This window comes from Dermacentor silvarum, chromosome 11, assembly GCF_013339745.2.
Source record: "Dermacentor silvarum isolate Dsil-2018 chromosome 11, BIME_Dsil_1.4, whole genome shotgun sequence".
Taxonomy (NCBI): Eukaryota; Metazoa; Arthropoda; class Arachnida; order Ixodida; family Ixodidae; genus Dermacentor; species Dermacentor silvarum.
In genome coordinates, this window is record NC_051164.1 from 92,223,864 (window position 1) to 92,248,827 (window position 24,964).

Below are 24,964 nucleotides of genomic sequence, written 5' to 3' on the forward strand. Positions count from 1 at the left end.
GGTCGATCTAACTTCGGCTTGAAATTTTCCTTCAGTGTCCATTTAAACAACAGCCCCAAGGTAAGCTAATTCGGGGCGCACTTTTACGTTCCATAACGGCGCGTTGTTTATGAATGAAATAGGAGAACTCGTGAGGGGGGATAGCGCCCCAGGCACGAAGTTTTCTTTGCGCAATAAAAGGCTGGGAGCCAGCAGCTTCATATAGATAAGGCGGCCAGCGAAACGTTACGCAATGTCTCTCTGTCAGCGCTAGCTTATCATCGCACCGACGTAGCCACAATTATAGCAGCGCCCTTTCTGGGCGATTCTAGCATTTCTATTCGCCTTGCTGTCAACTGCCTATACCCGAAGCTAAACTTGTCGTTTATTTTTTTTTTTCGGGTCCATTCCTAATACGCAGTGGACTAAGTTCTGACGTGAGTGTCACTCGCCGAGGCAGTAAGAAGTGTTCTTTAGAAACAACGTGAAGCTTTCTTAAGCAAAAGAGTTTGTTATCAGCTAAAGAATAACTCGATCGCTTCGAGAAGTGCTTTCAAGTTCCTGAGGGTGCATGCTATCATTGTGTCCCTTGGCTGGGGGTCTTCGAGCAGGATCATGTTTAGTAATGACCGTTGCTGGTCACATTGCGCGCAAGCTCTCCATGAACCAATGGAAAGGCGACTCAAGAGCGGTTGACACCGAAGAAAGACAAGGCCGTCCGGGGCAGTGCACAATGTGGTTGCTTAGACTAGACTACCTTCGGGATCGGAATTTTTAGACTTCACTACCGCGGGTTTGATTCAGCCTATCTCCGATAAGGCCGAATTAAACCTGAATCTGGGTATAAATTTGGCCTTATCGCCATAATTACACATTATAGCTCTACGCTAACTTGGGGCGTCTTTTTCGTTCCAAGCATCCTTTTTGACGCCTTTTTCGTTGTCTTCGTTATACGGAACTGTTTGCACGGTTTATCCGTCCATGCAGACCTGCTTAAAAGTCCACGTTCACTGTTTAACACTTGGGGAATTCAGAAGAACCTATGTTTGGTGCTCGTTGCTCGTCTATTATCAAATAAAAAGTTAGGAAGCCTACGATTCCACATGCTAGCTGCTTGCGTGTTTCGAAAAAAGTTAAAAAGGCTAAAAGTTTCGAAAAAAGGCTAAAAAATATTTAATAACCGAAACACTGAACTAATCGATGAAGAAGCACGGGATGCTGGTCTGTTACTTAAGTTGGATCCGAGGCGAGCAACCTGAACAACACTGCTCAGGTAATTGAGAACACTGTGGCCAACGATATGAGCGCACCACGCTTTCTGTTTCTTGGAACACATCTTATTGCCGCCATGCATTTATAAAAATACAATGGCTTCGAATTTTACAAAGACGCAAATGAGCAAAGCCACAAGAATGTCTAAAGCCGCAAGGGGCACGAATATTAGACAGATCCATGCACTATCCACCATTCTCATGCTACCTGAACGATCACGTGCCCCGCAGTTGCCTAAACTCCATCCGTGACCTCAGAGATTGCATCGGCGCGTCGTTGCGATCTCGGAGGCCACGCTTCGTCTCAACAATTGCGTGCAGTGTAGCGAAAGGTACGAGTGCCGTCAACCAACAAGAATAGACAACCAGAAGATTAAGCCCTCCCCCCCCCCCTCCTCCCCCCATTGTCCGCCTGTAATCACCCTACGCGTGACGCCGACTGAATGGAAACTCGCTGGATAAATTAGCAGTGCACAATGGGCGAGCCACCGTCCCTTCCCAGAACGCACAATCGGCGCTCGTTACCGAGTCGCTGACACGAGCCCTGGTGGCCAACACTGCAATGCACGGAGTTGGTTCCCGTAGAAAACTGGTTGGGCGAGGTGGCCTGCTTAGACATCTAAGGTCGGCGTGGGACACTGTTTTTCGTCCGCAAAACTTAACGGCCATGATCAGGTGGCCTTCTGAGAACTTTCTTTGCCATCAACGACCACTCAAATATTTGCCTGTTTACCTTTCTGTTCGCAGTTTCTTCGCGGGACGTGACGCTCAAGAATGGGTCAGAATTCGAGATGACGTGCACGCTCATCAGGTGGCCTTCGGATCAGAATTTCCAGATGGGAATCGTGCGTTCGCGCGATAACCCGGTCCCTAAATCGGAGACGCGGCTGAACAACGCCACGAGCGTCACCTGGACGAGGCCTCACGTGACGGACACCGACGCGGGGACTTACTACTGCCTTGTCAGGGGAGACGCTTGCGAGTCGGTGTACAACGCCACTGGCCTCGTTGTCGGCTGTGAGTGTTCACTTTCACTTCGGTTTATAGACATATTCATACGTAGTACATACTACATTTACCCACAGTTAACAGGTTCTATAGTGTGGGTAAGTACAAGATTCCTCAACCAACGTATGTTCAGAAGCTTAACGACGCAGGCAGCGTAGCATGTCAAAAAGCAAGCAGCAGGCATGGTTCAGATTTCGGAAGACGAGCGCTGCTTTTTCGAAATATGTACTATTCTACAGCAACCAGCCCACGTTTCTACGCTATTATATCAATCATTATGTCAAAAAAGTACAATGGAATAACAACGAGAGATAATAAAAAGGTGGAAGTGTGAAATGTACGTACAATTCACTCTGACAACAATACGGCTTGCAAATGTAAAGGAATTTCGGCCAAAACTCTATATGAACAGATATATCGCTGAAAGAGAAATACAACCTGAATTATTATTGAATCTTGTTCTCTACTTGTCCTTTTGGCTATATGAAGTCTACACAAATCTTTTTTTTTTTTTTCGTGGGCTGTGGTTCATAGATCGCTGAGCATATTGCTTAGAGAAACTGTACATATATTAGTCAATAAAGAGAGAGAGAGAGAACGAGTGAAACAAAGGCAGGGAGGTTAATCATGGTCAAGCCCGGTTGGCTACCTTACACGCGGGCAAGAGGGAAACATTAGAAGAAAGAAGGGGGGTCAGTGTGTCTAAGGCGTAGGGGAAGAAAAAAAATAGAGGGAAAAGCAGCGAGGTTGGCCACTGTAAGAACCAACTCGCCGCCGTGTGACGGAGTAAAGGTTTCGAAGGATGAGAGAATGTCAGACGAGGTAAAATTACAGCCAATGCCCACAGGCGCTTTACAGATAGTCTGTAGATTGAGTATACCTTTCTGGCTCGATGGTTGTGGCGATCTCCTTCTTTGCACAAGTTCGCTGGTTCGACTCCACGCTGCAGTAGCAGCGGAAGAATTCAGGTGGAAGTGGAAGAACGCCCATGTAGCGACCTTTGGGTGCACGTCACGGAACTCCAGGTGGTCAGATTCAATCCGAATCCAGCCATCAACTACGGCTTCCCCAATAGCCATATTGGGGCTTTAGTGCCTAAAACGTCTCTGCCGTACAATATCGGTAATAAGATTACGGTTGATGCGAGATTCGGATGACACTAATTCCTGAAGTTCCTCACCCGAAGCCCACTGTGGACAATGTTAAACCATTTAGGGTTTACCGAACGCGCTTTCAGGACACTGCAAGTTATATATTGAAAATACACAAAATGACAAACGAGTAAGGAGACACTGTAAGTCTGTAATGTGTCTATTGACGGTCAGTTAGGGCACCGAGACATCGCCTTCTGGAAAATCTTAAGCTTTAAGCGCGGATATTTTCTCGTTGTAGTGCTGAGTTGAACGTTCTTCTGCTGTTTCATTAAAATACTTTCGTGACTCCGACTGAGTATGCTCGCTTTACTGTCATGCTCACTAACGTCGTCCTTCCCATCACGTTCAGGGCTGTACAGTTGGAAAACATTGTTAGTCATCTCCATGCACAGAGTCCGGAGTATCTGAATTAGATCCTATATACGCGCAACGTGAGTCTGTGGCAACTTTCGGTGCGCAATGGAGCTGGGATAGCGGAGGACAGCTGCTCAGAACGCAACAAGGTGTTGAGTTTCTTGGACGTGCTCGTAATCGTGGCATCACCACACGCGGGAAGCATACGTACGTCACGAGTCGGTAACATAAAAAGAAAAGAAAAAATCACCAGCCCTTCCTCTGTCGAGTAAATGGGGGTAAGCGAAGCTTGTCGTGTGTGTATCTGACTTTCGTGGTGATTTTCTTTCTCTCTCTCTTTCTTTTTCTCGCTCTCTCTCACTGTTTCTCTCTCTTTCTCTCTTTTTTGTCCCTGGTATGTGGTAATGAGCTTGTACCCTTTCTGCACTATTACCAGGATCGGCCCACTTTTCAGTGTGACACCACCACCACCGACACTTGTGAGCTTATAAAGCTTCGCTTAAAAAGAAGATAGCGGTGCCCTTCGATGCGAGAGCCGTCCTCGTCAAGCCAGTGGCGTGATGGACACGCATTACCCGCATGGAAATCGATACAAATGCCGTGACATCGGCCTTCGCTTTGCGGCGTCCCGCCTGAATGCCAAGGTATCGGCGATAAGGTGCCGCCGGTTTCGAGGTAAGCTCTCGATCCCGTGCACACCTGTGAGCGAGTCGTGAGAGAGATATTCCACAATCACTATGGTCGAGGAAACGACAGGGCAGCTTGCCAGGATCGTCCGACGCATACAGTTTTATGGCGTGCTTGACGGCACCTCGCGGCTTGTGTCACAGACGGCACCTCCAGCGCCGTAGACGTAAATACAAAATGAGAACCGGGATGAGTGTTAATGGCTATTAAAGTTGCCCTGCTGTCAAGTTTGCAGCTGCCATTCTCGTTTTATGCGAGGCGACGCGGTAACCGTATTTGGAAGTAGTACGACAGCAAAGCGATCCGTGGTGGCATTATACGCCGCGGCGGCTCAGCGGATACGGCGTCGCGCCGGCTCCGAGAAAAAGGTGGTGATTCGTTTCCCGGTCGCGCCAGCCGCATCCTGGTGTGGGCGGTACGCCAATACGCTGGTGCACCACGTTTTCAGTAAACGTCAAAGAACCCCGGGTGGTCGAAATTGTTCCGGGGCGCTTCACGTAAGGTGTTCGCACTGTGCGGTTCTGGGACGTTGAACACAACAATCAAAATTTTCATCAACAAAAATCAAACAATCAAAATGTGGATCAAGGCTAGCTGTGTGTTCAAAACTAAGCGAAATTAGCGAGACCCAACGGCTACGACACCGATAAGCAGGATGGATGGATGTAAAACATTAATGAACGTCCTGAGGTACGCGACTCAGCGCGCAGCGGGCCGCTCCCACGTTGGGACAGTCAGGCCATGCCCGACCGCCGCATCGTGGGCCCTCTGGACAGCCCATAGTTGCGCCCCGGCATCGGGGCTCTTGATAGCGGAGAGCCACTTGTCCTCATGTATTTGTTCCGTGCCTCGTAATGAGGGGCAACGCCAGAGCATATGGTCTAAGCTAGCGAAGTCATTGCAGTGCCTGCAAGAACTACTGGCATAAGTGTCGGTATAAAGCTTGTGTAATAAAGCCGGGCTGGGATAAGAGCCTGTTTGCAATAATCTGGGAATCCATGCCTGCGCTCTATTTAACTTCTTGTGAGGAAGGGGAAAGTCTCTCCTGCCGAGATGAAAGTGCTGCGTAATTTCATTGTATGTTGTCGGTTGATCTCTGTTCTCCACCACTCCTGGCCGGCCGGGGAGTTCTCCATGGTCGCGGAAAGCGAGACCTCGCGCCTTGGAGTGGGCCAACTCGTTGAGGTTTGTGGGGCCTCCCATGATGGATCCCATGTGAGCGGGGAACCACGTGAGAGTGTGGGTGGCAATGCTTTTGCCGTCGAGGATGCGACAGGCTTCTTTACACACGGCTCCAACGCTGAAGGCGCGGATGGCTGCCCTGGAGTCGCTGAAAATGTTGGCATGTTTCTCGTCCAGGAGGGCCAAGGCAATGGCCACTTGCTCGGCCGCACATGACGACGTGCTTTGTGGTTGATGGACACTACTGCGAAATTTTTGCTGTTGCCATATTGAGCCGCATCAACGAAGCAGCTGCCGCCAGGTAGTTCTGTCGCCCGGCGTAGGAGCGCCACGGCCCTGGCCTTCCTTCTTTCCACGTTGCGCTGGGGATGCATATTGCGCGGGGCGCGGGATACGATGATGTGGTCTTTCTGCTCTTTCGGAAGGCCCTGGTAGGAGTCTTTGACTTTAGCCGGGAGTCGTCTGCCCGCCGTGGTGCCGGAGAGTCTGAGAATCTGTGCCCTTTCTTGTGCTTCTGCAATTTCTTCCAGTGTATTATGAATGCCCAACTGCAGAAGTCGGTCGGTGCGTGTGTAGTTTGGTAGTCCGAGCGCGCTCTTGATCCCCCTCCTTATCATGGCATTCAGCTTGTCTCGCTCGGCCCTCTTCCAGACGTGCATGGCCGCTACGTACGTGAAATGGCATAACAAGAAAGCGTGGACTAGCCTTATCAGATTCTCTTCACTCAGGCCTCTCCTTCAGTTAGCTACCCGTTTGATTAGACCGATGACGCTATCCGTCTTCTTTGCTTGTTTGTGAACGGTGATGCTATTTGTGCCCGCCCCTTCGAGTGTCATTCCCAAGATTCTAATGGACGCGACTTTGGGAATCGGATCTCCGCACTTGATGTAGAGATTAATGTCGATTTCGGTGGGGGGTTTCCAGTTCTGTGGCTTGCGGCCCTTTCTAGTGGGGCTGTAGAGAAGGAGTTCCGATTTCTTTGGGGAGCACCGGAGTTCCGTGTCCGTTAGAAAGCGCTCTGTAGTGTCGACAGCTTCCTGGAGAGCGGCTTCGACTTGTCCGTCACTGCCTCCCGCGCACCAGACAGTGATGTCGTCCGCGTAGATCGTGTGACCGATGCCCTGGATCTTGCTTAGGTATCTCGAGAGGTCGACCATTGCGATGTTGAAGAGGAGCGGTGAGATGACTGACCCCTGGGTGGTGCCTCTTCCACTCAGCTCCATTTTCTCTGATTCCAAATCTCCAGCCTTGAGGACGGCGCATCGTTTCATCAAGAAAGACTTGACGAAGGCATGGAAGGACGAGCCCAGGTCGAGTTTGGAGATGGCGTGGAGAACGAACTCGTGACGGATGTTATCAAAGGCCTTCTCCAGGTCCAAACCAAGGATGGCTCTCGTGTACCGAGTGCAGCGTTCCAGGATTTGGATCTTGATAAGCTTCATGGCGTCCTGGGTGGAGAGGCCTGGCCTGAAACCTATCATGTTGTGAGGGAAAAGGTCGTTGGTCTCGATATACTCGGCAATTCTGTTATGGATGGCGTGTTCGGCCACCTTCGTTCCAGTTAATTTTGCGCTTCAAGCATAAAGCGACGTTTTCTTAAGATACTACCTGGAACGCCAATGCATTTCTCCGCAAAGTTCGGGAATTGATATCTCGAAACTGGTGTCATCCCGAGAATTCGTTCCAAGTGTATCCGCCTTGCGAACTCCACGGCTACAATCTGTAAATTGCAATATGGGCCATCAGGTAATTAGTTAAAAACTTAATTAGTGAACTTTTGTTAATTATTCGATTATTCATTTAAATTTCTTCTGCAAGTAATGTCCGCCTCTTCAAGTAGACCAGCTCATTAACTAGAATTGTGCTATCTGCCACAGGCAACCTTTAGGAATTTTTGAAAGTGTTCGCTGAAACACCCTATATATATATATATATATATATATATATATATATATATATATATATATATATATATTGTACTGAAGGCAGTGGCCCACGGTGCTGGTGAAGGAAGAAGAAGACAAGGTGACGCTTGCTCGCCCGCTTCGCCATAGCTCCCTTTGACTTGTTTCGGTCTACCGTTGAAACTCTAGATCGAGTGCTGCTAGGCAAACATCCCCATTGCATCATATTTATTGCATCATATTTACACACTAGAAAGAAGCGGACCGATCCAAACACCCTTCTTGGTTGTTTGATGGCAGCTGTCGGCCAATGGCAGCCGTCTATGGGAATCTTGCACATGACGACATATGCAAGCCGCCGGCAGCTTCGAAGCGGTTGAGGAGAATGCCTCGTTTGAAATCAGAGTTTGAGAAAAATGTGACTTCGCGATCCTCTTGTAAGCTCCACGCGGCGCTCACGACTATCAAAATTTGGCTAATATATTATCTTCACAGCAGCGTATGCTATCCGCGGACTGCGTTTTTTCGCCAAGCCCCAAGGTCGTTCAGGATCCCGTTAAGGCACAACATATGTCGGCTACGCCTTTTCTCTTTATACTGAAGCGAAATATATTTCACAGAGTGAGAATAAAGAAATTAGAATATAGATACGGCTACCCCGATACAACGTGTGATGTGTTAACGCTTCTGCGAAGCTCATCACTGACGCCATTTCGAGGCAGTTCGATAAGATAATCTTCATACGAAAGGTAATCGATTGCCATCTAATGAAGATTTCCAACACTTTCGCTTCCAATGATTCCCATGACAACCAATGCTGTACGACACTTATACCACACATAAACTCACAAAGACGAAAAATATAACCTTGGAAACCTTAGCACCAGCGACTCCAACCGCACAGTATATGCCAAATCAGTTCATCCTGAAACTCCACAAACTCCAAAAATAGCTCCAACCAAGAAACTACAGGAATGCCCACGAGTAAGATGATTAATGCTGACGTTATTCCTTCGCGCCGAATCGAAACGTGCTGCCTAAAACATGTTGCCACACACCATTGTCGACACTAAAGTCCTATTAGAAGAATTCGCAGGCATTATTAACATACATAAGACATGATAAACTCGATACCCCCTATTACTGGAGTGAGAGAATCGCAACGACTGATACTCCGATTATGCAATCCGATTTAATCCGATCCAATCCGATTAGCATCTTCGAGGTAGGTAGCCATTTTGCTGATGGTGGCTGGTGATGGTTTATGTGAAAGAGGCTCAGCGAGCACAATTTGTTGCGCTCTGTGTGCAATAATAAAGAAAAAGTCTGGTCGTTGTTTAAGGCAGTGTTTCGCTTCCGAATTGTCGGGTACAATGATGCTTTATTCCTTGAATATGCTTTGTCTGCGCCTTGAAGGCTCTTGACGACCCTTGAATTTTGCCCCACACCAGCTGCTACGAAGCTTGTAAATTTTAATAAATGTGCAGTTGAGAGTAGCTGCTGCAGTTGATATATAGGAAACACGACACACAGTTCTCCGAGACTTCAACGTAATCACAAATTGTGCAGCTTAGTTGGCCAAAGTGGCCACTTCGCATTTTTCCGAATGGCCTCGCTGCTTTGGGCTTGAGAAGGAAGGCATTGTGGCACAATCAACCGTGAGGCACAATGCTTGTTGGCGTTCCAGGAATCATCCGCCCTTTGATAAGATTACGCATTCGGCGATTGGAAACAACCAGCGCAATTGAACGAACGCCCGATATTGATCGAAGGCTCAAGCTTTTTAAAGCGCTTTCTCGGTAATCCGTATCGAATGAAACCTATCTTTTCAAGAGAAAGCGCCTTTTGTTGCTCTGTTTACTCTACAGTCGACGTCTCCCCTCACCTGATCGTCATGTGTCGCTGGCTGTTATGCGTGTGCGCTGAGTACTGCTTGTAACAATGCCCATCAGTGCGCACAATTTTTTTTTTCGAGATATGTTAGGCGATCGACGGCGGCTTGAATGAGGGTCAGTGACCGTTAACGGGAGCACAATGGAAGCGGCAGTTACGACAACTGTACGTTGGGAGCACAAGTGTGTATGACTGATTTACTGACTGGGTTCCACGCCGCAAAGGAACTTGAGATATGACGCACACCAATTACGAGGGGCTGCGGTTTACCTTTAATAATCGGGTTTCTTTAGCGCCCACCCTAAGCTTAGTACATGAGCTCAGTACGCGAAAGTGACCCAATAGCTTGGGCCAATAGGTATGTGCCCCAACAGACAAGTTGGGCCCCTGGCTGTATGCAAGTGGGCAAGTAGCACTGCATACGTGTCCGAACGGAAAACTTTGATCACTGCGCATCTGCAAATGCGCACGTGAACATCCTTGGCCAAAGAGAAAAATCCCCCATAACGGGTTTGTCCCATTGGTTAGATCCCCGAATAGGCGTGCAGATCAAGAGGCAAGAAGTGAAATCGGCAACAACAGCAGCCGAGTGTGGATGAGCAGCCAGTCGGGATGAGTTTTAAGAGTGTGTGGCGGAAGTCACGTGGTGTTTCTCGCGAATGAGTTCTGGGACTGGTGTGCCAAACATCCTCGTTGCCATAGCAACCGGGCTCGTGAAGCTTTCGCTGCTGCTCTGAGCATCCGAAAAGTGAGATCAGTGTGGATCTTTGTCGAAGCACGTTCAGTTCGCGAGACAAACCGTGTTTTGAAGTGTGGTGTGCGAACTATAATGTAGTGTTATGGGGGTCTGTGAGGGCGAGTGTCAGTCAGCAACACGTAATCACGGCGCCGGTCTTCGTCGTCGTCTTCAACGTGCCACGCAAAAACACAGAAGCGCGTCTGCTTCACTAAAGCTGTTACAAATGTTTCGTAGCTTTTAAGCGAAGCTTTATAGGCTCACAAGTGTCGGCGGTGGTGGTGGTGGCAGCGGCGGCGGCGGCGGTGTCGCGTTGAAAAGTGGGCCGATACTGGCGATAGTGCAGAAAGGGTCCAAGCTCAATGGCACATACCAGGGACAAAAAAGACAGAGAGAAAGAACGAAAGAGAAAAGAAGAAAGAGAAAGAGGAAGAAAGAAAATCACCACGAAGGTCAGGTACACACACGACAAGCTTCGCTTATCGCCATTTTCTCGACAAGGGAATGGCTGGTGATTTTTTTTTTTTCTTCTGACGCGCGTCAGCAGCGCACACTTCCGGCAGCTCATCACAGCGCAAGTTCAAAGCTCTCGCCCATTGGCTCCGGCATGCTGATTGGAGAGGCAAAGGGAAATGACACACCAAGATGGCTGCCCTTCCGGTGTCAAAAACGTGACGTCATGGCCTCTCCTACTTTATTCCATGGTGTGGGGGGACAAGGGCGTGGGGGAGCAGAGAGAGAGAGAGAGAAGGGGGGGGGGGGTCACGCGGCTGTTGTCGCGCGTAGTTTTATGCCAGGTATCGTGATACACAGAAATATTGGGGGGTTGGCACGGGCCTGGTGGCACGGGCCCAGCGGCAAAGCGCACAGCCCCTGAGCCACTGCGATGGGCCTAACTTTGCACTCATCGTCAATGTTCCTTTCACATGAAGTTTCACCTTCGAAGATCCCATCTAAGTATATATCTGCTGATACCAGCAGTCATAGAGGCATTGCGTAATCAAGGAGTAGAGGAGGCATACGTGAATATCTTAGCAAATATCTACAAGGATCCCACAGCTACCTTGGTTCTCCACAAGAAAAGTAGAAAGATACCTATCAAGAAAGGGGTCAGGCAAGGAGACACAATCTCTCCTATGCTATTCACTGCATGCTTAGAAGAAGTATTCAAGCTCTTAGACTGGGAAGGATTAGGAGTGAGGATCGACGGCGAATATGTCAGCAACCTTCGGTTTGCAGATGACATTGTCCTATTGAGCAACAATGGAGAGGAATTACAACAAATGATTGAGGACCTTCGTCGAGAAAGTGCAAGAATTGGGTTGAAGATGAATATGCAGAAGACAAAGATAATGTTCAATAGCCTGGCAAGGGAACAAGAATTCAGGATCGCCAGTCAGCCTCTAGAGTCTGTAAAGGAATATGTTTATCTAGGTCAATTACTCACAGGGGACCCTGAACATGAGAAAGAAATTTACAGAAGAATAAAATTAGGTTGGAGTGCATACGGCAGGCATTGCCAAATCCTGACTGGGAGCTTACCACTGTCGTTGAAAAGAAAAGTGTACAATCATTGCATTCTACCGGTGCTAACATATGGGGCAGAAACTTGGAGGTCAACAAAGAAGCTCGAGAACAAGTTAAGGACCACACAAAGAGCGATGGAACGAAAAATCTTAGGAGTAACGTTAAGAGACAGGAAGAGAGCGGTGTGGATCAGAGAAGAAACGGGGGTAGACGATATTCTAGTTGATATTAAGCGGAAGAAATGGAGCTGGGCAGGCCATGTAATGCGTAGGATGGATAACCGGTGGACCATTAGGGTTACAGAATGGATACCAAGAGAAGGGAAGCGCAGTCGAGGACGGCAGAAAGTCAGGTGGGACGATGAGGTTAGGAAATTCGCAGGCGCAAGTTGGAATACGCTAGCGCAAAATAGGGGTAATTGGAGATCGCAGGGAGAGGCCTTCGTCCTGCAGTGGACATAAATATAGGCTGATGATATATATATATATATATATATATATATATAAGCTTCACCTTAAGGTGCAGCACTGAAATCGATAGAAGGGTCTATCGCTGCGCTGAAGGCGTCTCAGAACGCTAATATGATGAGGAGCTTGCCAGCGGCCTTGCAGGTGTCGCACCTTGTTGGTGTACTAAGTGAGACCGAAGGAGAGAGAGAGAGAACCTTTATTAATATATATATATATATATATATATATAGTAGCTTGATTTTACAATGGACCAAGCGTATTTAGAAAGATGAGAAACACAACTTCGCGGTTATCTTAGGTTTATTTACCCAACAGTTTTGGTCGGTCCGCCGACCGAAACTGTTGGGTAAGTAAACCTAAAACAACCGTGCAGTTGTGCTTCTCATATTTCTCTCTCTCTCTCTCTCTCTATATATATATATATATATATATATATATATATATATATATATATGGCAAGCAAGTATTCAATTGTTCTTGACATTGCAGACTTGCCGCAGATGCCTCCTGATCCTGAGTGCTCGGGAGACAACTTTGAAACATTCCAGTGTGCCTGGGAGACTCCAGACAACCGGGTCGAGACGCGGTACACCGTCAGCCTGCGAGTTGGGTAAACATTCTTTCCTGCTGTACGCTAAGAAGTTAGAAAGGCACGTCCCGCCGCGTTTAGTGCTTACGAAGTGGTTCGCATTTTATGCAATTTTTAATTGGAAGGTGGGAATCTCCTTTCTTTTTTGTATTTGTTTATAGAAGCGCAGCCCTTAAAAGAGCCATGTTGTAAAGCATGGTCCACACTTAACGAGCAGTAATGACAATTAATTCGGTGTACTATCGCGCCCGATATGAGGTGCAACAAGGCATACACCCATCATTTCTTTCAATAATAAAAATCACAAGTGCCATTGTTCTAGTAAGCAGGGTGCTATCAGTAATCGGAACGATGTTCAGCAATCTTTCTGTGTAGGCGCTGCCTTGCTGCCATACGGGCACTGTATGGCAGCATGGCAGTGCCTACACACACACACACACACACACACACACACACACACACACACACACACACACACACACACACACACACACACACACACACACACACACACACACACACACACACACACACACACACACAAATGGACTCTCGTGTTGCAACTCACATTGAACTTACACTTGAAACACAGAAATGTCCTCATTAGGCAATCGCTAGACTGATTCGAATAAAGTTTGTCGAAATTAAGAGAGAACGCTGGGAACTCTACCGACCGTATAAAGCATAATTTTGATTTAGGATCTCAAATTGGTGAACGCTAAACTGCCATCGCGTTCTGGTAGATAACGATCACGTTACTTCCGCGACAATTTTCTTCCTGGCCTAATCATGGCAGCAAGGTCGCCACAAAATAAAAACGGCGCGGATCAAAACGTGTAATCTTTCTGATAAACTTGAACGAAAATAAAGCAACGCCAAGCATGCAATCATTTTTTCTGGTCTGATAAAATAAGAACACGGGCCACTGCACGAATAAACCGTGAAAAAGTTTTTTATTACTTTTTTTTCTGGTTTACTACCAACAGGCCGAGAACAGTGTTCAGTCGTATCGAGTGCAACAAATCGGTGGGCATCGAGCCACGGAATTTAACCTGTCAGCTGAAGACATCGGGAAGGCTCATCTACCGGATCGAAGAGGAGGTCCTCCGTTTCGAGGTCTCAGGAAGCAACATGTTTGGCGCTAAGCAATGGGAATACGTTGTGGACCACTTCGCCAATGGTGGGTCTTATTGAGGCGACAGCCCTAGATGGCTCATGGGTCGAAAAATGAAGGTCCGGAAAATTCAATGGCACCAAAATTCAGTGGCACAAAAATTGGGGGTTGAACCCACGACGTGTGGTGTTAAAGCAAAGTTGATTAAGATTGAGTTAATTCAGGCACTCGAACCCACGACCTTTGGTGGGAGAAGAAAAGTAATAGGGAAGTAACAACGCATTCGAATGAGAATGTCAAGTAATTTAATGAATCTCTCGTGAGCGCACAGGCTTTCGCCTTCATGCTCTTTAATGTATGCTTAAGTGACTGTCAACTTTTGCTTTAGAATGTCGTTTACTTTTGTTTGCTTATCTAGTAACCGTTGTAATGAGGTGTGTGAGAGAGAGAGAGAAAAGTCATAAGGGAAAGGCATAGAGGTTAACCAGGCTGAGCCCGGTAGGCTACCCTGCACTGGGGAAGGGGGGGAAGGGATTGAAAGAGGAGAAGGAAGAGAGAAGTTTACAGTTTACACCTTGCACATTTACACAGTCAAGCGTTCATCGCTGAGTTTCGTTTTTGTGAGATATGTCGTACACACGCGAGTAAGGTCCACCCGTGTGTTTTCATTGTCAGCCAATTTCTCGCGAGCGCGAAAAAAAAAAAAGAAAGAAACGCTCTTGCTTGATCAGATGACACGGCTACATGCTTACGACAGCACTACCATGCATGTAGACAAAGAGTCAATTTCTGGAGTTTGTTCAAATAAAATATAATTTACGTGCCTAAACAAACTTGCAACAGGTATAACACCACATGGCGGTTCGTATAGTCTTCACTGTTCCTTCTAAGTAGTTTATCCTGGATTGCCGCGTCATCTGGGGTTGCATTTGAAATGTGCTAAACACTTACGTTTCAATATGATAGTGCAGCGGTATGAGTTACACAAAAAGTATCAATTCTTACGAAAACAGGTGCCAAGATATAACTAAAAGCATGACATATAGTGGAGCTTGCATCTACAGCTTCATGTTACACCAGAATAGTTTAGCTTAAGTTTACTGGGCTAGTGCTAAATAAAGGATAAAAGCCAATGTCCACAAAAGTAGACGCTTGGACGGAGGAGGATACACTGTCTATGATGCTATGTAGACTTTTACAGGGTTTGTAGCGATCCTCGAAAATCCCTAGACTGTGAGAATGCCATATTCAGGATTGGAAATCCCCAAATCCTTGAAACCCTTGAATTTTGCTTTCAGCTAAGCTTAGTGTATTTTATTTGTGTGTAATTGGCCACAAGGATTATGTAATCCAATCCAGTCAGATTAGCGTCTTGACTAGAAAGTCATCTTTCTTGTGGTGGCTTGTGACGGTTTATTTGCTAAAGACTTAAGAAACTAGCATCACTTCTTTTCCCTTTTTTCTCTCTTTTTTTTAATTCCGTGTGCTATAAAAACAATGGTGCTTGTTCCTTTAAGTCAGTGGTCTGTTTTGCAACTGTCGGGCATCACAGTGCGTTTATTCTTGAAACTGCTTTATCGGGGCCTTGAATTTTCTTAAAACCCTTGAATTTTTAACACTAAAGCTGCTACCAACCCGGCATTTAGTAAAACATGGCTAGAAACTTTTTGTAAAATGTGTCCCAAGGACGGATGTATACGACTGCGTGGCGTCAATAAAAGCGCGCTTTTTTTTTTTTCAGTGGTGCTTGAACCTCCGAAAGTCGTCCATTGCAATGCCATGGCGTTCAATGCCAGTGTGAACTGGACGGGTTTGCCTCGTATATCGACGTTTCCCGACGTCGTCTATGAAGTGCGCGTAAAACAGGACAACGGCGAGGACATCTTGAAATCGGTAAGCTGAAGAGATACCGCAGCCGAGGAATTTCGCTTCTCTCCTTCGTCTTTATCGATTTTGTATTTTGGAGTTGCGTGTCTTAACGTACAAGTGTCAGAGCGTCAGCAGTCGGCGGACTTCAACCAGGAGGACAACCCAGTTCTAGACATTAGGCTAGTTTTGTCGAGTCCTTGTCACTGTGGATACCCTTTATACAGCACTGACGCACATTTTCGACGACTGCCTCACGCGCGTCTCGCACGTTTGACACTTAGCAAGGTTATGAAAGTTAAGGAACACTCGTACCTTAGTTTGTTACCAAAGTTGGTCTCGAAAAGCCGGTCCTGGCATCACCGGCAATGCGCCTTTGCGCGTTCGGTATTTCGGTATACGCAATGGCGTTTGTGCACTCTAAAAACAGTTGCACCCTTTGGGGCGTAATTTTGCCACAGAACGATAATCGTCATCTGACTTGCGTGGCTTTCCTTTCTTGAACGCTGTGCGCCCGGCACTTCTCGGTCACGAACGACAAGAGCGTTATCAGCGTGACACACAGGAAAGTAGCAAGTGCAGAGTTTTCAATATATTAAACGCAAGCAAGACAGATGACGATTATTGTTGTGTGGCAAAAATGCACCCCAAAGGGTGCATGCAACTGTTCTTAGAGTGTGGAATACCGGGTTAACGGACGCTGGTAGGGACACATTTTGACGATTCGTCTAACCACAATGCCTTATAAACATGTTTTTGTGCTCCATATCAGTGTTCTTATAAAAAATAATTTAAAATGCATTGTGTTCACGGTTACACCACTGCCGAAAATTTACGCCAACAACGAAGCAGGATACACTTGGTTCCTGCAATAAAAGCTCTGTCTTTGTTTGGTTGAGCTCTGCGCCACCAGGTGACGCCATCAACCCTGCCGCTCACGTTTACGCGCCTCCGGTAACCCGCAAACGGAAAGAAGTGTGCGAACAAACTGAAAATCTCCATTATCGTGACGCGATGACACAGATAAACATTTGTTGACGTAGTGTAGCAATGATGTTAGGTAAGATGATGTTGCTCATAAATAAATAAAGAAGAATAAGGGAGGCTAACCATATCGCAATGTCTGGTTTGCTACCCTGCGCTGGGGGAGGGGGAAAGGAGAGGATGACAGATGAAGAGAAAGAGAAAGTACAAGAATATCAGGGAGAGCGCAACACATTCGCGAAGTCAAGCGAGCGGAAATGTTTATATTCGTTCGACCAGGCAGTTCTCCGAGGGAAGCGCACGATCTTCTTTCTGTGCTGGCAATCGGTGAGGCCACTTTTGGATTTTCTCTGCACAAACTGAGCGGTAGCTTGAGGAGAAATTTTCTACTCAAGAGATGCCAACACTGTACTCAGTGAATCTGCTACATACATCGCACTTTGAGCAGACGTAGTGTGCCTGTTGCTAAGAGTACACGGATGACGTAAAGTAATGACCACAGCACGGATACGACTTGTCGATCTGCAAATGGTATCTCATCAGCAGGTGTAGTTCATGTCAGAGTAGGGGCAAGCACTCTGGGGCTCCTTGACAATCTGCGAGTTTGAGAGAGCAGACCATTCTTCTGAATAGTTAGCCTTGCTAGCTTCTGTCTGCGATGTGCTCTCAACTTCACATGCGTGCGGCGCTGGAGGGGTAGAAAGTACTGCGTACGTATACGACGTCCTCACTACCGCCGTACTCTATCTGGAACACCGTCTGTGGCGACGCTGGACAGTTTCAGTGGCTTCTCTGTACGTCGAATTTTCTCTGCCCATTTCTTTGCGAATAGCGGACTTATTCTTAATTTGTGGACTCTTTTGGAAGTGGCGTCGTGAGAACCCCGCCAGCTTGCGCACTTAAAGATGGTTGCACGGTTAAGTCTCATTTGTGTGCTTCTCCGCACACCGGCCACACACACCACTGAGCCAGTACAGACGGCCTTCCCGTGTCCAAGTTCTAGGCACTTGTGGTACTGAAGTGGTTTTGGAATAAATGAGCGAACTGTGTGCCGGAAGTGGCCGGCATTGACATATGCGGGGATGCAGTCACCCTTAAATGTAACTTTGGCACTGCGCGTATTAGAGCACTGCACGGGCCGATTTTTTCAGCCCGGGCCCGTTTTTACGTTGGGCTGCCCGCCCGAGCCCGACCAAGAGATTTATGGCGAGACCAGGGCCAGGCCCGGGCCCGGAAATAATCTGCGTTACCCGCCCGGCCCGGCCCACCACCCTTTACCTTAGGCCCGAGCCCGGCCCAAGCCCGGCTCGAACCCGGCTCGAAACCGGTCCGAACCCGGCCCGAGACCGAAAAAAAAAACATGTTTTTCAGAGTTGAGACGCGCGAGGATAACTCGACGCACGTTGCATGCACACCACCAGAAAGTCCGAGCCCGGCCCGGGCCCGCGTCAAAAAACCCGAGCCCGGCCCGGTCCCGGGTAACAAAGCACATGCCGTGCCCGAGCCCGGCCCGAGTCCGTGAAAGAACTGCCCTACCCGGCCGGGCCGGGCCCGGGCTTTCGGGTATGCCCGAGCCCGTGCAGTGCTCTAGCGCGTATTACTGAGACGCCCAATGTGCACGATGTCAACACCTTCATTAGCAGGCCTATAAGCGTAGAGAGGTCCGCGTATTGTATATTTATGTCAACATCATAGGTTACGCCGGCGGTGCTGATGCCGTCTTCAGGTATGACGACACCGGGCTTTGATGTTGCCCAGCTGCGTTATATTGCGCAGTGTGCTCAGGGCGCGCCCGCTGATAACATCAGTGGCAGAACGTTTCTTCTCGTGTTTAGTCTCACATCCCTGATTTCATTCGGAGCAATTTTTTCTAAGAATAATGATAGAGATTGCCTGTTCAGGAAACGCAGAGTGCTCGTCGATTCCTCTGGCAAAAACAGGATGGTATGTGGTCAGCTTTGAGGCACAGACTTCAGAGTACACACACGCGATGCGGGAGAGTGCTGCTGCGATTTGTGAATGCTACCGGAGTGAGTGAATGTATGTAATCCGGACTGAGGGTCCATATGTGAGATAAAGCAGCGAACTGTTACTATGTCAGCGATATCCACAGTGGACTTTCTTTTCTTCATTTATTCTCTCCCCCCCCCCCTTTTCCCTTTCCTCAGTACAGGGTATCCAACCGGGTTCAGTCCTCGTTAAACCCTCTGCCTTTCGTTTATCCGCTTCCTCTCTCTTTTTCGACGACGAGGATGCCTCGAGAAGTCCACTTTTGGCCTTGTGACTCGAGATGCTCAAAAATAAGTAATAACTAAATACATAAACAGGTGCACAGCTTTGAATGTGGCCTGTAACGCGGGCGATCAGCATGAAGAAATTAAGAGAGGCTGAACTGAAACCAGACCTGCCTGAAAACTGTGAACCTTGGGTGATGGACAACAAGTACGCAAATACACTGATGCAGTTCTTTCACGATGCAGAGTTAGAAGCTTTTATTTAACTTTCTTTTCTTCTTTGTGCCTTCAGGCAAATTCTAGCGAATACTAAAAAGAAGAAAAAATTATACACTGCGCTCGTTTCTTCTAGCCTCACTCGCGTGTGGTAGGCGTATAGCGATTGCAGGAAGGGAGTGAAGATGGTATTCTGGACATCGTGAAAATACGACGTATTTTTAACTATTGCCATATTTTCAAATATCACAAAATGTTCAGCTATCATTGCCTCAGGAGTCTGCTACGGCCTCTCTGATTGGCTCAAAACGCCGTCATTGCAGGATTTGGCAACATGGCAAAATTTGTCGATGTCCGGAACAGCACCTCGAGCCAGCGTATGACGTCATTATGCATCCACCACCTTCTATAGATACTGACAGAGAAACTGATTCGTAGGAACAAGTATTGTAGACTTTAGAGTAAGTTATTCATGCCGCTGTGATGCCCGCCAGTATTTTTTATAGGGTTTGTAAAGGAATAAAACCTACTTTTGACGCTCGAGAAATGACTATAGTCGGGAAAATCGTGTAAATACTCAGGTAAATGCTTCAAGAACGTACGATGCGCCGCACAGACGTCTGGCCAACTTTTCTTTCCGACAGGTTCGCAACAGGCACGTCGCCTCTGTCGAGGATCTCATACCGAACACCCAATATGACTTCTCAGTGAGGGTGAAGTTCGCCAAGGCTAGGGACAAAGTATGGAGCCCTTTCAGCCACAGTCGCTACTGCAAGACCGGCAAAACACGTAAGTCCTGTTAGCTAATAAGTGCAGACGGCACACTAGGCGGCATAAAAGCTCGAATTGAGAATGGTCTGGAAGCTAAGGACATTTAGCGGTACCTAGTTACTAAATGGTGCACCATTTTTTAACTGTAATTTAAATTCACCCTGCAGGTACAGGACTTAAGAAAGGATCCCGCATCTCATTCTTAACCATATTTAATTATAATTTTGTTCTAATTTCTAACCCTAGCCCTGTATCTTATGTGCTGACTGAATGATGCCTTCGGCAGATTATCTTAATTTTAAGTCTTAATCTAGGAGGCAATAACAAAAAAGTTTACTGAAACGTTAGTAACCTCTGCTCGCTCGTTATTTTCTGAAGTATTCAATTTTTGTAGAGGCCGTTTCAAGCTGAAAATGCAGTTGCCCGTTCTCGCCGATGTCGAGGTTATACGGCCGCTTCGGGCTTTGACGCAGGCTGCCCGCTGCTCGCTGTTCAGAACTTGATAGATATGAGAAGTCCGTAAACATCGATTAGCTTCAGATATTCACGCCAAGTTAACTGTGTCTGCCTGCACATAAACATCGACGCCGAAAGCGGTGCCAAAGCTGCACGGACTACATCGCGTATGAATACATGTGCAGAAGCTCCTGTATCGTAGCTTTCGTTTCATAGCCAAGAAAAGTTGTCACAATTATTTCAGCTGTGTTAACGAAGGGAAGTCTATTAGGACATTACAAAACGTAAATACATAAACCCTGCAACTCGGTTTTCTTTCGTGCCGGAGAAATATGATTGCTAGATACAGACATAATTACTAAGAATAATGCGCATTTACTGCTCAGGACCAACAGTGTTGCCTAAAGTGACTGACAACAGCTTCATCATCCAGGACCTCAACTGACCGCCGGAAAGTTCGACTTTACTATCAGGTAACGCCTCTTCCTGCCTAGTTCATAGCGGCTGTTATCTTAATCCAAGTACACACTAAACTGTTGTAGTAAGAGAGAGAGGCTATCCCGATCTATCGGATCATTGTTTGAAGAATGTTACCAGGGTCCTTCAATACTTGTATTAAAATTGTACTTCCTTTCGTGATTCGTCATTGGTTTGGCCACCGACGCGCCTACTTACACCAGAATCAGCCTTCCCTAAGGCAAGGCGGAGGATGATATCAACACGGTAGAATCGGTGGGATTGATTTGTTTCATCATGTCGGTCCATATTCACTGGTTGAGCAAGATACCGATACCGAATATTCACAAGATGAGAACTGCAACACACATGGCTAAATACACGTATCATCCCATCTGAAAGCTAGCTTGTCCGTGCAAAAACAATAATCACGAGACTGTTACTTCTTTAAACGTACGCTGCAATATAAGCTTCGATATAAGCTTCCCTTGCAGAGTTGCCAATCTGTACACTTCCACGCTTAGCTTTATTTGAAATCTGCCAGCTTTTCGCATAAAAAGATTGATCCACTTTGCATATTTCCGCAGAACTAACTTGCCATGTTCAGTTTCCCTGCTTCGAGTTGCCGATCCATCCGGCGTCGCTCTGCGATCTACTAGGCTCCTGGTTAGCTGAGATCGTAGAGTGACCGCCCCGGAAAGGCGTTGGTCCCGAGTTGGATCGCCGGACCAAAATGAATGTTTTTTTTTTTTTTCTGATGCGAAGCTTTCTTTATGAGATAGCCGTATAGGTTTTCCTTCGTGCTATTGTCGGTTGGCTATGTATACGAGGAGCCAGTTTCACGCTCCGGCTAGCTCCCGCAACATTTATATGAACGCGAAGGTTATAAACGGAGGCTTACCCAATAAGTATAGGTGGGCGAATATATTACCTCCCATTTTCTCAATCAACTGTCGTGTTGTAGAATAGAATGCCAAGCGATGTTGTAAGTGCTAACACCACAGATGAGTTCGTCACAAGCGTTAAGCGAAAATTACGGTTGTTCCCAGAAAAGTTATGTTCTTCCACTTGTCCCATGATATGCTGCAAATAATGATGCATCTGTTTTTTCTTTAATATGTTGTTTATAGCTTGCCTGACAAGGTGTATACGTCGCGTGTTGCGATGTGTGCGCTGACTTCCTTGTTGAATGCTCTTCTTAACATTGTAACTATTTGGCCCTATGTTTTCCCTTTCTTTTTTTTCGCTCTTATACATGCATGTATGTATGTACATACATACTCGTGTTGTTCCCAAGACTATTACTTGTACTCAGTGAGTCTGGCGCAAGCTGGGCCACCGGCCAATGGACGTCGCAAGCGCCACTATTGGGGGCCCTGGGCTGAGGGCTTCTCTCCAATAACGTTTCCCCTTCTTTAATAAAGTCTACTCTCTATCTCCCCTGCATGATCAGGAAAAAGGCTTACAGTGTGCTTAAACAAATAATAGCAATAGCAATACAGTCGAACCCGGATGTATCGAGCTCACATATAACGAATTATTGTGTATAACGAATAGCGGTAAAATCCCCTTGAACATTTTTGGATAAAATTTGTATTTTATACATCGAATTACGTATATATCGAACTTTCTTGCGATCCCCTTCAGATTCGATATATCCGGGTTTGACTGTACTTTCATACGCACGCCGACTTTCCCCTCGCATCTTTCTCTCCGTCTTCTCATCACCGCGTGCAGCGAGTTCCCAAGTTTCTGTGGAACGGCGACCACATGAGCTACGTGCTGCACTGGTGCAGCAGCAGCGGCGAGTGCGGCACGCACAGGGTTTCCGGCGAGCGCTCCTACGCGGACCTGTTCAACCTGAGCCGCGTGGAGAGCTACACTTTCCACCTGCACTCGGAGAACGAGCTGGGCCGCTCGTACACGAGCGTCCGCGTGCTCGTGCCCAGCGCCGACCTGCGTAAGTGACCACCGACACCACCGTACACTGCGGGGTCGCGTGAAGCGAATGCAAACAACGGGGATACAGAGTAGCAGTAACATATACGCAGTCGAACCCAGATAAAGCGAACTATTCTCGTATATATCGAACTTACTGACCCATATTCACGTAAAATAACTCTTTCATAACGAACTGGACATTGAATACTCGGGGAGTTCACTGTCAAAGCTACGAAGACGCTTGTCTGACGTGGCCCGGGGCAGGTCTACACATTGTCGCGCATCGAGAACGCCATTTTGGCTCAGTGGCGCTGAGAAACAGTTCGAGGCACTGGCGAAAAAGTACTTCTTACTACGCCTATAGTTTCGTTTTTCGAGATAAAGCCGTATATAACGAACGCGTCACACAGGTTTGTTACGTTAAGGCGAGTTTCGATGCATTAGCATTAGGAGTGTCAAAGTAAAAAAAAAAGTGTATGTGCTTGAAATGTGAGACGCCAGTCGGTCACGGTTGTGCAACTGACGGTTGTCGTCCGCACGACAACCGTTAGTTGCACTTCGCTCCTCGAAAAGGCAGGAGGTGTGGTGTCGAGGAGTGAGCTCCCGAACAGTGCGACGTAACGCTACCACATTTCTCCCGCGCTTACCGCTCAATCGAAACTAAACAATTTTTTACTCATTAGCCTGTTCGTTAAAACGGGGCTTGACAGTACAGTACATGTGTTCGAGTAGTGAAATTTGCGAAAATAGAACACGACCCCTTCAATCTGTCCGCTTATACGGCGAGCTAAATATCGGAAAGTCACCAGTATCGTTTTCTTTTGGCAATGTTATCATGAATATATTAAGAGGCGCTTGCGTATGAACGCACCGACATTGCAGCAGTACCTGGGAGCGCGAAGAAGACGAGACAAAACAAGACGACATACGGTTTCGACAGCCTTGTAGTATTTTGTAAATACATTCTCTTATCCTTTCTACCTGTGTGTGACCCCTTTGACAATATTGAAGAAATAATGACAACTCAGGAGGTCAGAGAAACCGCGTCATGCGCATTATAGAGTGAGCGTCGCAGTTTCGGATGACGCTTAGGGATTGCCCCGGGTGTAATTCACTGTTTCATTTTTTTATGGTTACAGCTAATAGATTCCTGTCTTGTAATCAGGGAAGACCAGGAGTACAGTCTCAGCTAAAGCCGAGCCTATTTTAGCTAAAGACCACGCAACGATCGATCTAACGAAAAATTATGAGTTACGTTACGAGACGAGAGGACAGTGGTGTTGATATAGAGTGCAAACGGGGGTTGCCGATATTCTAGTTGAGACTAAGAGAATGAAATGGGGTTGGGCAGAACATGTAATGCGTGGGACAGAAGTAACCGGTGCTTTATTAGAGTTACAGAATTGGTGCCAACAGATGGGAAGTGCAGTCGAAGACGTCAGAGAAGTAGGCAGCGTGATGAAATCGGGAAATATGCAGGCATAAAATTGCGTCAGCTGGCGCAAGACAGGGCTAACTAGAGACCTCTAGGGCTAACTGGAGACCTCCGGAAGAGGCCTTCGTTTTGCAGTGCACATTAAATAGGCTGATGACGGTGATGGTGATTTTGAGGATATTTAATACGGCCGTGCTTATACTGCACGGAAAATGTTGCGATTCTATATGTTTCTCATTGCCCACAGTCCTGCCACCGGTGCAACACGCCTACATCAGCGAAGACACAGACTCGCGGTCTCGCTTCTCGCTCGCCAAGTGGGAGAAGAGGAGGAGGCCCGACCAAGTGCACCACTACACGTTGTTCTGGTGCCGCCAGGACAGCAAGGACATGGAGTCCTGCGCCGGGGACGTGTCCTGGGCGACAGTGACGTCGGCCGGGGACGCCATGACTGCGGTCGGCTGCGCATTCGCGGGGATGTGCAGGTACGGCGTCGCTACTCGGTCGGCGCAGGCCGTTTCGCCCTTGGTGTGGATCGACTGCGTTGTTCCTCGCAGTAAAGGTGAGACAATCGAATCCATTAAAACTCGAGATGCAATTGTGCTTGCAATTTGCTTGATTGGTCGTTCTTGATGCACGTCTAAAACGGCCCATCTTGCACCCAGCAAGCACGTGCCACGGAGACGCTATACGCGTTCTGGTGAAACGAAACATACGGCTAGCACAGAAAATGGCTG

The 24,964-nt window shown here is 47.4% G+C and overlaps 1 pseudogene; it reads left to right on the forward strand.

Moving 5' to 3' along the window:
- The window catches only part of LOC119433164 (uncharacterized), a 78,387-nt pseudogene that overhangs the window by 44,143 nt on the left and 9,280 nt on the right, over positions 1-24,964 (forward strand).